A 16,037-nucleotide genomic window follows, 5' to 3' on the forward strand; every position below is an offset into this window, starting at 1 on the left:
AACAAAACGTCTTTCAGTCAATGACTGCAAATAGAGATCTTGAAAATGATGAGAAATCGAAACATAAAATAAATTGAAAAGTTGCAGGACTGTGATGTAAAACCGGAAAACCCCTTAAGGTTATATGCGGAATTTACAGTTTGCGGCATATGCAGTAGTCCTCAGTCTGCTGACAGATATACAGAACAGTGGTGGGGGATTTGAGGAACCCTACAGCCCTGCATGGTATCGTTCTCTTCTAGATGGTGTTTTTGGCTTTTGCGGTGTGTGCGGAGGTCCGCAGCAGCAGAACAGTGGCCTATTTGTCAGGCGCTATATGGGGGGGCCTTACCTCCGGCTCCGAATGACCCAGAACATGTGCTTGCTTCTTGTTTAACACTACTTCCCAGAATCCTGTGCTGTCCTGAAAATGTATACAGCTTCTTAGGATGTTTACTTTCCCTGTCGGCCTTCATACTAAGAACCGTCCTCTGTATAAAAGACGCGAGCACATTTTTTATGGTCAGGAGGTGCCAAGACATAACATATGTGATGTTAGACTCACACGGCTGGGGGGAGGATGAGGTCTAGTGACGGCTCTTTAAAAGCGGCCGTACAGGATTAGAAAAAAAATAGCTGCTTTCTTCCAAAAACAGCGCCACACCTGTCCAAGGTTTGTGCTCGGTATTGCAGCAAGGCTTCAGTGAAGTAATTGGAATAAGCTGCAATACCGTACACAACCTGTGGGCAGGTGTAACGCTGTTTTTGGAAGAAGGTGGCCATATTTTTCACTTCCTGTACAGGCCCTTTAAGGCCAGACAGACTTTCTTTCTCTCTTTTTTTTCCCCTAGTAAAATTGCATTAATCGCAAGCACGAGGTATAAAAATAACTCGAGATTTAGGAAATGGCTGAAGATACGGGGGCTGAACGCCTCCAAACATCTGCCCATTGATTTTAATTATAAAAACGGCGTTCCATTCCCATGGGATGTTTTTTTACGGGGCCATGTTTAAAAACGGCGCGTAAAAAACCGCGCCGTAAAAAGGAAGTGCATGTCACTTCTTGAGCCATTTTTGGACCCGTTTTTCATTGACTCTATAGAAAAACAGCTCCAAAAACGACCGTAAACAAAATGGCGCAAAAAAAGGCAAGTTGCTTAAAAAACGTCTGAAAATCAGAGGCTGTTTTCCCTTGAAAGCAGCTCCGTATTTTACAGCCGTTTTTTGTTAAGCGTGTGAACGTAGCCTTAATAGATGAGGGCGATGAAGTCCAAGAGGTCCCTCTGTCCCATAGGAGGAGACCAGAACTATAAATAGTTGGGCGGCCTGTTTTACAGATTTTACTTCGGGGCCCAGAAACATCAAGTTGCCCCTTCGGGTCTATCCTGATGACAGGTTCCCTTTAAGAAGTTTAATTCCACATGGCTCATCGACCAAGTGACATATTCTAAGGCTGGGTTCACACGAGCACGTTACGTCCGTAATGGACGGAATGTATTTCGGCCGCAAGTCCCGGATCGAACTCAGTGCAGGGAGCCGGGCTCCTAGCATCATAGTTATGTACGACGCTAGGAGTCCCTGCCTCGCTGCGGGACAACTGTCCCGTACTGTAAACATGTTTTCAGTACGGGACAGCAGTTCCAGGGAGAGGCCGGGACTCCTAGCGTCGTACATAACTATGATGCTAGGAGCCCGGCTCCCTGCACTGTGTTCGGTCCGGGACTTGCGGCCGAAATACGTCCGTCAATTACGGACGCTAATGTGGTCGTGTGAATCCAGCCTAATTCTCAACTTTTCCTCAGTAACCACTAAATCCAATGATGTCTAAAATAAGTCAACATTTTAGAAGAAGAACAAACTTTGCGGGTCAAAAGCCCTTCTACGGCTGGGCACCGGAGCAGTCACAAGGCAGCTATGGCTATAGTTACGCCCTTGGCATCTGATCAGGCTTCCAATACATGTCCAAAATTGATGTTTCAGAACTTGCAATCCGGCTGTTCCAGAAATCCTGCCAACACGGCACAAAATCACAAAGAAAACACCCGTAGAAACAGGGAGGGTTTGATTCCAGGCAAATTATTTTTTGGACGGTCACCCTTTCTTGGCACAGACTTTCTGCTGAACCTGCCTGTCCATCAGTCCTCCGCCACACATCACAGGGCATGACCATTTATACACGAGTGATTATATATAGGGCTAGGATTTTATATACCCCTCCCCCAACACTTGAGTAAACCCATTCTGTCAATTTTTTGTGTGACCACCAGTGAAGACCACTACATCTTTGAGCCTCTGTTCACACTTGATTGGGTTCCGTCAGGTTTATAAGCCGGATTCAGACTACCGTATTACGGACTCAATACCCGGACCTCCTGCGTTTGTACTGAATCGAACTTAGCTCACCATAGGGTTCTATTACCCCCCGTATTACGGCCCTCTAAAAGGGAATTGGGCCCAGTTTCCTATGTCGCCTTCTTTGTTTCTGGCTTTAGTCATAGGCTCCGCTGATAAAAGGGGTTATTTATGGATCCTCCAGGGACCCCCACAGCCTGAAAACAGAAAAAGGAAATGAAGGCTGTAACAGAACATGCTGAGAGGGAAAGGCGCACAGGGACAGGCAGAGAGGGGAGCGCTGGAGGGAGGAAGGGCTTCATTATAGACGCTGCCTGATAAATAGTCCTACATTTTGTGTTTTCTGTTGCGGAAAACTTTTGTCCCAGTTTGGAGTAAAGTGAAATGGGAATTGGGATATTAAAGGGAAAAAAACAATAGAGCCAAAGGAGCAGTCACTAGACTGACAGAATAGCAGAGCGCTGATTACAGGGGGCAGACCAGATACAGCAAATATGTCTCCCCCTCACAGGATTACAGGGCAGGGGGATGAGCCTAGAACAATTTCACATGACTATTTTTAGCTTACACCAAAAAGAAAAACTTTAGTCATTGCACAAAGGAATCCGCTCATAGAAATGTTCACACATAATGGAGCGGGGGCCCAACGCTACTCCCCCACTATACATATAGATAATATGTGTGATTATATACAGCAAGGAGGGGGCAGGAGTACCAGTAATATATCTATCTATCTATCTATCTATCTATCTATCTATCTATCTATCTATCTATCTATCTATCTATCTATCTATCTATCCATCTATCCATCTATCTATCTATCTATCTATCTATCTATCTATCTATCTATCTATCTATCTATCTATCTATCTATCTATCTATCTATCTATCTATCTATCTATCTATCTATCTATCTATCTATCTATCTATCTATCTATCTATCTCTCATAGAGAAACTTTATGGTCAAAAGTATGTGGACCCCTTTCTCATTATTGAGTTCAGGTGTTTAAGCCAAACCCATTGCCTACAAGCACAAAGTCATGCGACTTCTATAGACAAACATTGGCAGTAGTTTGAGTCGTACTGAAGAGGTCAGTGATATTACACGTGGCACTGTCATAGGCTGGGTTCACACGACCATGTTACGTCCGTAATGGACGGAACGTATTTCGGCGAGAAGTCTCGGACCGAACCCAGTGCAGGGAGCCGGGCTCCTAGCATCATAGTTATGTACGATGCTAGGAGTCCCTGCCACTCTGCAGGACAACTGTCCCGTACTGTAATCATGTTTTCGGTACGGGACAGTAGTTCCACGGAGAGGCAGGGACTCCTAGCATCGTACATAACTATGATGCTATGAGCCCGGCTCCCTGCAGTGTGTTCGGTCCGAGACTTCTCGCCGAAATACGTTCCGTCCATTACGGACGTAACATGGTCGTGTGAACCCAGCCATAGAATGCCACCTCTGTGACAAGTCATTTTGTCAAATTTTTACTGTGCTAGATCTGCCCCGGTCACCTGTAAATGCTATTATTATCTGCTAGATCTGCCCTGGTCACCTGTAAGTGTTACTATTATCTGGTAGATCTGCCCCGGTCTCCTGTAACTGTGGCTATTATCTGCTAGATCTGCCCTGGTCACCTGTAAGTGTTATTATTATCTGCTAGATCTGCTCCAGTCACCTGTAAGTATTATTATCTGCTAGCTCTGCTCTGAAAGTGCTGTATACTACAGTCGTCTGATTCGGCCTAAGAACAATGCTTCACACAGGCTCCATGGATTGTCTAACTAACTCTCCCATATTGTGTTCATACACAGTCCAGGTCACTATTTAAGGTGGAGCTGTCCTATGCTCCTGTGTAGGTACAGGGAAGCCAATGACCAACATCTTACAAGATTGCTAGAAGATGCCAGTCATTTGTATACTGTACCAGTAAAAGGTCCAGGGTGCCAAATCTAAGGAACCCAAGAACATCTTTCAATAAAAAAATATAAATACAACCCTCTTACACAGACACTTTGGCAGATCCTCCTTAAATGAGAGGACTCTGATGAGCTGGATCAGTCAGGACTCCTGTGATTACGAATTGTGTTCCCCAGACTATAGGAAGTTTTTCTTTTACTTTTTTTTTTTTTTAAGTTTACCTACATTGCCGTATTAGGGAATCGCATTTTGAGCATTTCTTTGATATATATATATATATACACCTACTAAAGGAATCAATCTCTCAGGGAGGAGACAGCAGGAGTTCAAATTCTCTCTGATTCTTATAATAAACATATAATAAGTAATTGCAGTTTATATAAGATAATATATAACCGCAGAGTTCACCTTTAATTGATGTGTGCTTTTCAAGGGGTAGCCCCCCGTGAAGCAGCATTCTGTGGTTTTCAAAGAGAATACATCTACCTGTTGTGCAGACGCCACTAGGGGGAGCTATATGCATACAGATTAATACAACTCCCATTGATACCAGGTGTATAAATTTCTATGCAGTTAGCTCCCCCTTAGTAGTGATTGTAGGCAGCAGAATTATAATTTACCAAGTCAGAAAAAGAGGCCTTCCCTATACTGGTATACTGTATATGAATTTAATCAGCACATCAATTTTTAACCTAAAAACTGAATAATAAAAGATGTAGTAAATTTGGCAGAGCCCTCAGTAGGTACTGGGGCTCATTTTGAGATCTTCTATGTGGCCTTTTGATTTCTATGGACTTTGCAGATATTGAGTGGACTTTCTTGCACTTTTCTTCTGCAGCGGCCACTGCAGGTGATATGTGGTACTACATGCTGTCTATTCATAAGAATGGATGCAGTATATAGTTCTGCAGTCCTCCAGAGAGAGCGGTTCTGAGCAGAAAATATCTTTAATAACTTGTTTCAACCAAGAATAGCTGTTTTGGATAAAGTTGTGTTCCTTTATGTTATTTCCAACTGCAAATTTCAGCATTAAGATAAGTTGCTTTAAGTCTTTAGTGTGATGAGATACTAAAGTTAATGCTGTAGTAAAGTATTACCAGTGCAGAAGAATTACATAATAACGGTATCACTGACATATATAAGCAAAGCGCAGATCTCTGCTGATTTTGCAGCAAATAGCATATTTATTTCCGTGTGCTTGTAGCGCCTCCTGGTGGTGATACCATACCATGAACTCAGGTGATGTCATTTCTTTAGTTTGTATATTTTCCAGCCAAACACGTCACTCAGTATTGTTTCAGGTTTTCCAGTCTTATGTAAATAAGGCTTAGTTATTGTATATTGAAAAGTTGTATAACTTTCTTTTTCAGTTCTTTACCATTTTCAATATCTCTTTTTGCTGTCAGTGAATGGGAACATTCTTGTTTAGCCTGCTTGCAAAGGACACATTTTGACTAACAGATATGAGGAATGTAATGTCATAATACTGCTTGAATGGTCTCTGCTTTAAACAACACCTTTCTATTAGGGAAAGGCAATATAAAAGATAGGAGACAACACTCGGAACCCCCCTACATTAGCCAGAGTGGAGAGATGCTACAAACAGCATCTCTCCCTCTGAAGGACCTGGTTTGTCTGTGCTCTGCAGGAGCGGCCCATTGATTTCAATGAGTGCTCTGTAATGCTTTCCTAAACTAACAGACTGATCGTGAGGAGCCCAGGCAGCATATTGGGGGTCGAACCAAACACTCCCTTTAAATAATAAAGCCATATTGTGCCTAAATAATACCAGTATAGAGTGTCAATTAAGTGTACCATACAGTGCTTACATAATAGTGCCACACAATCAACACATACTCCATACACTATCCAATTAACTGTGCAATATAGTGCTCAAATAATACCCCCATATATATAGTGTTCAAATAATACCCCCATATATATAGTGTTCAAATAATACCCCCATATTTATAGTGCTCAAATAACACCACAATATAATGCTCAAATAAAACCCCCATATAGTGTTCAAATAATACAACCATATAATGCTAAAATAAAACCACCATGTAATGTTTAAATAATGCAACCATACAGCGCTCAAATAAAACCACCATATAGTGCTAGAAATAAACCAAATTTAGCGCTAAAATAAAACCACCATATAGTGCTAGAATAAAACCACATACAGTGCTCAAATAAAACCACCATATAATGTTCAAATAGTAACCCCATATATTGCTCAAATAATACCACCATATAGTGTTTAAATAAAATCCCCATATAGTGCTCAAATAATATCACCATACAGTTCTCAAATAATACTGCCATATAGTTCTCAAATAATGCCCCCATAAACTGTTCAAATAATACCACCATATAGTGTTCAAATAAAACCCCCATAAAGTGCTCAAATAATTCCACATATAATGCTCAAAGAAAACTACCATATAATGCTCAAACAATGCAACCATATAACGAACAAATAAAGCCACCATATAGTACTAGAATAAAACCACATATAGCGCTAATAAAATCTCCATATAATGCTCAAATAATGGCACCATATAGTTCTCAAATAATACCCATATAATTACCAATATTTAATTACCAATAATTACTATATAGTGCTCAGATAATACCACCATACAGTGCTCAAATAATACCACCATACAGTGCTCAGATATTACCGCCATACAGCGCTCAAATAATACCACCATACAGTGCTCAGATAATACCACCATACAGTGCTCAGATAATACCACCATACAGAGCTCAGATAATACCACCATACAGTGCTCAGATAATACCACCATACAGTGCTCAGATAATACCACCATACAGAGCTCAGATAATACCACCATACAGTGCTCAGATAATACCACCATACAGAGCTCAGATAATACCACCATACAGTGCTCAGATAATACCACCATACAGTGCTCAGATAATACCACCATACAGTGCTCATATAATACCACCATACAATGCTCAGATAATACCACCATACAGTGCTCAGATATTACCAACATACAGTACTCAGATAATACCACTATACAGTGCTCAGATAATACCACCATACAGTGCTCAGATAATACCACCATACAGTGCTCAGATAATACCACCATACAGTGCTCAGATAATACCACCATACAGAGCTCAGATAATACCACCATACAGTGCTCAGATAATACCACCATACAGTGCTCAGATAATACCACCATACAGAGCTCAGATAATACCACCATACAGTGCTCAGATAATACCACCATACAGAGCTCAGATAATACCACCATACAGTGCTCAGATAATACCACCATACAGTGCTCAGATAATACCACCATACAGTGCTCATATAATACCACCATACAATGCTCAGATAATACCACCATACAGTGCTCAGATATTACCAACATACAGTACTCAGATAATACCACTATACAGTGCTCAGATAATACCACCATACAGTGCTCAGATAATACCACCATACAGTGCTCATATAATACCACCATACAATGCTCAGATAATACCACCATACAGTGCTCAGATAATACCACCATACAGTGCTCAGATAATACCACTATACAGTGCTCATATAACACCACCATACAGTGCTCAGATAATACCACCATACAGTGCTCAGATAATACCACCATACAGTGCTCAGATAATACCACCATACAGTGCTCAGATAATACCACCATACAGTGCTCAGATAATACCACCATACAGTGCTCAGATAATACCACTATACAGTGCTCATATAACACCACCATACAGTGCTCAGATAATACCACTATACAGTGCTCATATAACACCACCATACAGTGCTCAGATAATACCGCCATACAGTGCTCATATAATACTCCAGCCATAGATGAGGTTGCAATTCGTGAACAGTGGGAGGTGTAGAGTTGAATGCACATGGTGTATGTGTGAGGGGAGGAAGGGTTATGGGTGAAGACCTGGGGCAATTGTCCTTTTTTTCTCTCGCTATCATCAAGCCCTGAGTTACATGAACTTTACTTTTGTGACCAAACCTTTATGAGAAGAGAAACCTTCAGGATGAGCTGCGATAAATATCTTCAGTAAAGTTTCCGCTGTTCTATTGTCTAGAGACCGGCATTCAAATGGTAACCAAATGTTTCCAGCTGTAAACAATGAACCATAGACCGACTGTACAATGAGGCGTCACAAAGAATCTGTGCCACCCATGTGGCATGAAAATTAATAACGGACGCGCTAGAGATAAAGAATGTGTCACGATCCAATTCGTGAATGCATTGGCATTGTGGGTGGAAGAACCATTGTAATGAATTGTTTGTCTAAATATCTGCCTTTATGTATGTACAGTATATATGTTCCAGTATGTGCGTGTCTATATATGTGGTTCATTTTTATTTTGTGCAGGGCAGCAATAGAGAGTCTCGCACCGGGCGCCATCCAACCTAAGGCCGGCCCTGCTTCCTGTCATAGTGTTTGCCTGTAGTTGCCACTAGGGGGAGCTCACTCCATACAGATTTAAACAGCTCCTATTGAGTTCAATACAAGCTGTATAAATCCCTATGCAGTGAGCTCCCCCTAGTGGTGGCTGCAGGCAGATCTAATTTTATCATTTAACTCTATGACTGGATTTTGAGCTCTATGTGTATAAAACACAGCTCCGACTCCTATAATGATATGTTATGAGATTATGATGAACAGTAACTATCAAAAATAGTTCATTTGGCAGAGCTGTTAGTGTGGATGCAGACAATTCTGCATTTGGCAATGTGACCCTCTGATTTCTTTGTACGCCCATGCATTTAGGAATTATATTATGGCCGGAGGTGTAACCTGAAGCTCCTGGTACAAAATTCCCATTGGTAATAGGTATAGCCATGGATGTGGCAATGTGGGTGCCACATTATCAAAATTCACCGTTCAGCACTACTGAGCATAGCTGGGTGACAATTCCAATTTTTTTTAATTTGGAACATTTACATCAAGTCTCTCTATGTAAAGAAATGAATTCAAAGATCCATGCTGCCATCTACTGGTCAGGCTGCAAACTGCAGTTTGGCCTGTTTTTGTAGTACACAAGAATAAATGGAGTAAGAGAAGGATATAAGTATAAAATCTTAGGCTACATTCACACGGGCGCGACAGATTTATGCGCGGCGGGTAAATCTGTCCGTGTGCATTGTATTATGCAGCAGTGTGGCATATGTTTTTCACGCACTTGCAAGCTCTTGTGCGTCCGTGTGCCCTTTGTGACGCACGCTGTGTGAAAACTCACGCATGTGTGAATAGCCCCATTGAAATCAATGGGTCCGTGTACTGTGTGTTGTTTGCCATCAGTGTGTGTTCCATGTGGCATCAGTTTTTGATGTCCGTGTTGGTGCACATTTATTTTTTTATTTATTTCTCTGCCTTTCTCTCCGTGTGCCGTCCGTGATTTTCACGCACCCATAGACTTCAATGGGCGACGTGGTCTGCAAAAACGGACTAGAATGGGACATGCAGTGTGTTTCACGCAGCGGAAAAATGCTGCGTGAAAAATCACGCATGTCTGAGTGGCCCCATTGAATTGCCTAGGTCCGTGTGCTGTCCATTGTTTTAACGGACAGCACACGGACGTATACAATGTTCGTCTGAATAAGGCCATAAAGAGCGCTGCCCACTTCCCTCCTGCCCACAGCCTCACTTGGTGCTAACAGCTGATTGCTGAGGGGGGGTTTGAGCAGCCAAAATCAGGTGGTTGCCAGCTTTATTCTAAGAAGGGGTTGTCCGATTGGAGGAGCTCCTTTAATACTACGGTCTCTAAACCTTAAAAAGGAACTGTCGCCTCTCCTGACATGTCTGTTTAAATACTTGCGTTCCCCATGAAATAACAATTCTGGAGCATATTTTCTTAGATCTCCACAATGTGCAGTTCCTTTGTTATTCCTCCTGGAAATGTATGAATAAATTGACTACTGGGTGTTACTATTCCCCTTGTGTGTAGGAACACAGCTCTATTGACAATGGAAATGGTAACACCCATTTGTCTAATTTATTCAGACATTTCCAGGAGGAATAACAGAGGACCGGCAGAATTCAGAGTTCTAAGTTTTATAGGGAATACAAGTATTTAGTAAAACAGACATGTCAGGAGGGGGGGGGGGCAGTCTTCTTTAACTATTATTCAGTGGATGTGTTCTAAAATATATGAATCAATTGTGAATTGTTCCTCCAGCGCCATCATCAGGTGAGTTGATATTTTCTTCTGGGACAATAGAAGACATTCCCAAGACTTCCATTTTCCGGTGTTACTTTTTCTGGGTCCCATTTTTTGTGATAAATGAAGAAGTTGCAGTTCTGGTTCTTTAATTTATTCACATTGTTTTCTTAAATTAGCAAATTTCACTTCCTTCTTGATTGTTCCACCTGAATCTATTGTTAGGCGCATGTCATCCTGGCAACGCATTTCAGCGGAATATTGAGCCTATGACTTTACTAAAGTGAATCTCCACCTTTAATCACTTATTCATTTTCAGGTCCAACATTCTGCGCCGGATTAATTTCTCAATCTATCGTAAGGGTATGCCGCGAAAAACGGCTGAAAAAACGGAAACTGAACGACTACAAACATCTGCCCATTGATTTCAATGGGAAAAACTACATTTTGTTCCGACGGGGCGTTGTTTGATACGACCGTTTGTAAAAACGGCGCGTAAAAAACCGACCCGTAAAAAGAGGTGCCTGTCACTTTTTCAGCTGTTTTTGGAGCCGTTTTTAATTGTCTCAATAGAAAAACAGCTCCAAAAACGTCCGTAAAAAACGCATCAAAAAAAGTTTTCCCTTGAAAACAGCTCCGTATTTTACAGACGGTTTTTATGCATACCCAAAGGCTACGTTCACACGCTAAACAAAAAATGGCTGTAAAATACGGAGCAGTTTTCAAGGGAAAACAGCCTCAGATTTTCAGCCGTTTTTTATGCATCAAATGTTTTTTGAGGTGTTTTTGGAGCTGATTTTCTATTGACCCAATGAAAAACGGCTCCAAAAATGGCTCAAGAAGAGACACGCACTTCTTTTTACAGGGCGTTTATTTGGGTGCCATTTTTTCCAACACCCGCGTAAAAAAAACGCCCCGTCGGAACGAAACGCCATTTTTCCCATTGAAATCAATGGGCAGATGTTTGAACAAATCTCATCCACACACTGACAAACCCTTCTTAAAGCGCTAGCGTTATTAAAATGTACGTTTTTTATGGCGTTTTTAGTGGCGTTAAGCTGTGTTTTCCATTTGGTGTCATTTTTGACATGCTGTATTTCTGGCGTTTTCTTGTCCTATAGAGAAGTCTATGGGAGAATAGCCTGAAATAAACGCATGCTGCTCTTGGAAAAAAAAAAACGGACATAAAATGAACTTTAAAAAGCCACAAACCAAAACGCAGTTGTATGTAGTGCATTTGATATTTTACTATAGCCTTTGATGTAACATCCGGCCGCACTAAAAAACGCATCGAAATGCGCTGCAAAAAAGGCCATCAAGAACGCCACGAAAAACACACAAAAACGCAGCAAAACGCTGTGTGTGAATCCAGCCTAATAACGCTGACGTTTTTAGAAGTGTTTTTATCGATGTAATTTAAATTGCCAGAAAAATTCTTTGTGAAGGAGGCCGTAGGGTCAATGCACACGATGCGTATTATGTGCGGCAAAACCGCAGCGTACTACAGTATCCGCACAGTCAATGAGATTCCGGGAAATCTCATGTACACGCTGCAGTATTTTTCCGCATGTAAATAGGTTTTAAAATCCGCAGCATGTCAATTTATGTTGTGTTTCTGCTGGCAATTGCCAATTTCTATCTACCTAGTGCAGAGGAAAATCACACCAAAACCCGTTTTACACCTGGAATTACGGCCGAAAAAACTGCTTGAAAGCGTCGGCAAACATCTGCCCATTCATTTGAATGGGTTTTACGATGTTCTGTGCCGACGGTCATTTTTTTTACACGCCGCTGTCAAGACGGCGCGTAATAAAGATGCCCGCGTCAAAGAAGTGCCTGTCACTTCTTGGGACGTAATTGGAGCCGATTTCCATTGACTCCATAGAAAAACAGCTTCAATTACGTCCGTAATGGACGCTGCACATGCTATTACGTCTGAAATTCAGGAGCAGTTTTCGCCTGAAAACAGCTCCGTAATTTCAGCCGTAACGGACGTGCACGTGTGAACATACCCTTACAGTGCCTATGGAGAGATGGAGCCCCACATCACCTTGGCTCGATTTCTCATTTGCCGTGGGTGTAGTGGAACAGGATAGATGTGCGACCTGAAGCTCCTGTGTAAATTATTTCACTTTCCCCTTAAAGGGGTTTTCTCATCAGAGACATTTACAGTGAAGGAAATAAGTATTTGATCCCTTGCTGATTTTGTAAGTTTGCCCACTGTCAAAGACATGAACAGTCTAGAATTTTTAGGCTAGGTTAATTTTACCAGTGAGAGATAGATTATATAAAAAAAACAACAGAAAATCACATTGTCAAAATGATATATATTTATTTGCATTGTGCACAGAGAAATAAGTATTTGATCCCCTACCAACCATTAAGAGTTCAGCCTCCTCCAGACCAGTTACTGCTCCAAATCAACTTGGTGCCTGCATTAAAGACAGCTCTTACATGGTCACCTGTATAAAAGACTCCTGTCCACAGACTCCATTACTCAGTCTGACTCTAACCTCTACAACATGGGCAAGACCAAAGAGCTTTCTAAGGATGTCAGAGACAAGATCATAGACCTGCACAAGACTGGAATGGGCTACAAAACCATAAGTAAGACGCTGGGTGAGAAGGAGACAACTGTTGGTGCAATAGTAAGAAAATGGAAGACATACAAAATGACTGCCAATCGACATCGATCTGGGGCCCCATGCAAAATCTCACCTCGTGGGGTATCCTTGATCCTGAGGAAGGTGAGAGCTCAGCCGAAAACTACACGGGGGGAACTTGTTAATGATCTCAAGGCAGCTGGGACCACAGACACCAAGAAAACCATTGGTAACACATTACGCCGTAATGGATTAAAATCCTGCAGTGCCCGCAAGGTCCCCCTGCTCAAGAAGGCACATGTACAGGCCTGTCTGAAGTTTGCAAATGAACATCTGGATGATTCTGAGAGTGATTGGGAGAAGGTGCTGTGGTCAGATGAGACTAAAATTGAGCTCTTTGGCATTAACACAAATCGCCGTGTTTGGAGGAAGAGAAATGCTGCCTATGACCCAAAGAACACCATCCCCACTGTCAAGCATGGAGGTGGAAACATTATGTTTTGGGGGTGTTTCTCTGCTAAGGGCACAGGACTACTTCACCGCATCAATGGGAGAATGGATGGAGCCATGTACCGTCAAATCCTGAGTGACAACCTCCTTCCCTCCACCAGGACATTAAAAATGGCTCGTGGCTGGGTCTTCCAGCACGACAATTACCCGAAACATACAGCCAAGTCAACAAAGGAGTGGCTCAAAAAGAAGCACATTAAGGTCATGGAGTGGCCTAGCCAGTCTCCAGACCTTCATCCCATCGAAAACTTATGGAGGGAGCTGAAGATCCGAGTTGCCAAGTGACAGTCTCGAAATCGTAATAATTTACAGATGATCTGCAAAGAGGAGTGGGCCAAAATTCCATCTAACATGTGTGCAAACCTCATCATCAACTACAAAAAACGTCTAACTGCTGTGCTTGCCAACAAGGGTTTTGCCACCAAGTATTAAGTCTTGTTTGCCAAAGGGATCAAATACTTATTTCTCTGTGCACAATGCAAATAAATATATATAATTTTGACAATGTGATATTTTTTTTTTTTATATAATCTATCTCTCACTGGTAAAATTAACCTAGCTTAAAAATTCTAGACTGTTCATGACTTTGACAGTGGGCAAACTTACAAAATCAGCAAGGGATCAAATACTTATTTCCTTCACTGTATGACATATCAACAGGATATGTCATAAATGTCAGTTAGATGCTGGTCCCACATCTGGGACCCGCACCTATCTCCAGAATGGGGCCCCCTAAACGCCCGTTCTGCCGCTGTGTTGCGGCTGAATTCGGAACATGAAGAAAGTCCCAAAGAACTAAATAGTAATTACGGAAACGACGCTGTTTTCGTAACTCCAGACCATATAACCAAGAAGTGGCCGGGAGGCAGCGAGAACAGACAAAGGGAAATCCTTTTCATTTACTGTGTTGTCATGCTGGGATTTGTTGTACCAAAACTATAGGTTGCAGACCAACGCACTATAGCTACACCGCTGTGTGTGATGTCAACTAACTCCAGAAGGGGCCCTATTTTTTATTATTGCTTCCTCCTCGCCTCCCCGATCCTTTAGTAAACACTGCAGATTTTTCGCAACGGATTTCATTGCATAAAATCCGTAACGTGTTACAGTAGCAGCAGTATGGATGAGATTTGAACAAATTCAATCCACACAGAGCTTGAAAAGATTAGCCGAGAAACCGTTCATTCATTAATCTGCAGCATGACAATTTTTGCTGTGGAATTGCTGCTCTTCTGTTGCGGGTTTTCCCCATTGAATTCAATAGGAAGGTAAAACACAAAAAAAAATAGGCAAATATTGCGATTTTTTTCTGCGGAAAACCTGTCATACCGCCGCAAAAAAGTTTGTGATTTTTTTGTTTAAAAATGTTCATACTTACCCCTGGGCATTGTCATAGCGACGCGATGCTCTGCAGCGTTCACATGGACTGCAGCGTCATCCCAGGAGGCCGGGCTGTACTCAGAGCAGAGGGACGCTTGGCTTTGACAATGGAGAACAGGGTAAGTATAAACTTTTTCTAGCAGTTCTTCCACAGTGAAGATTCCATCCGAAAAACTCCACAACAATTTGGTGCGGTTTTTCGGGCAGAATTCCTTGCAACTTCCGGGACAGATACGCTGTGTACTTTTACGCAGCGTATCCGCCCTGTGAGCACTTACCCTTACACACACCCCTGCCTACTCACAAGTTATATTAATACTACTTAGGCCTTATTTACACGAACGTGTTAAACGTCCGTGGGACGGCCGTTCCACGGACCTATGTAATTCAATGTGGCCGTTCACACAGCCGTTGTTTCAACGGACTGTGTGAAGGGTCCGTGGGAAAATAGGACATGTCCTATCTTTTCACGCATCCCTCCATAGACTCTCAACTATGGGGGATGCGTGACATCGCGTCCCGCAGCGCTGAGCACGGATGCACCGTTTTTCATGTCTGAGATGCGCAGCGCTCGTGTGAATCAGGCCTTAGTGTGAACCAGGGGCGTAACTAGGAAAGACTGGGCCCTATAGTAAACTTTTCACTGGGCCCCCCTTCCCCTTTGTACCACACACAGCCCCCCTTGTAGATAGTGCCCCCTGTAAATAGTGCTCCCTGATTGTGCCATACAGCCCCCTGTAGATAGCGGCATATAGCGAACCCCCTTCCTGTAGATAGCGGCATATAGAGACCCCCCTCCTGTAAATAGCACCATACAGCCCCCCCTCCTGTAGACAGCGGCATACAGCGACCCCCCCTTCCTGTAGATAGTGGCATACAACGACCCACCCCCCCTCCTGTAGATAGCACCATATAGCGACCCCCAAACAAATAAAGCAAAAAACTTCATACTCACCTCGTCCCAGTACACGCTAAGAATGGAGCGAATCAACGCCGACGGGTAGGCCGGCGTGATTTAGTGACGTCATCACGCCGACCTGCGCAGGGATCCCGTCCCTGATAGGCTGCAGGCCGAACATGGCCTGTAGCCTA

Source organism: Rhinoderma darwinii, chromosome 10, assembly GCF_050947455.1.
Source record: "Rhinoderma darwinii isolate aRhiDar2 chromosome 10, aRhiDar2.hap1, whole genome shotgun sequence".
In the NCBI taxonomy this organism is placed as follows: domain Eukaryota; kingdom Metazoa; phylum Chordata; class Amphibia; order Anura; family Rhinodermatidae; genus Rhinoderma; species Rhinoderma darwinii.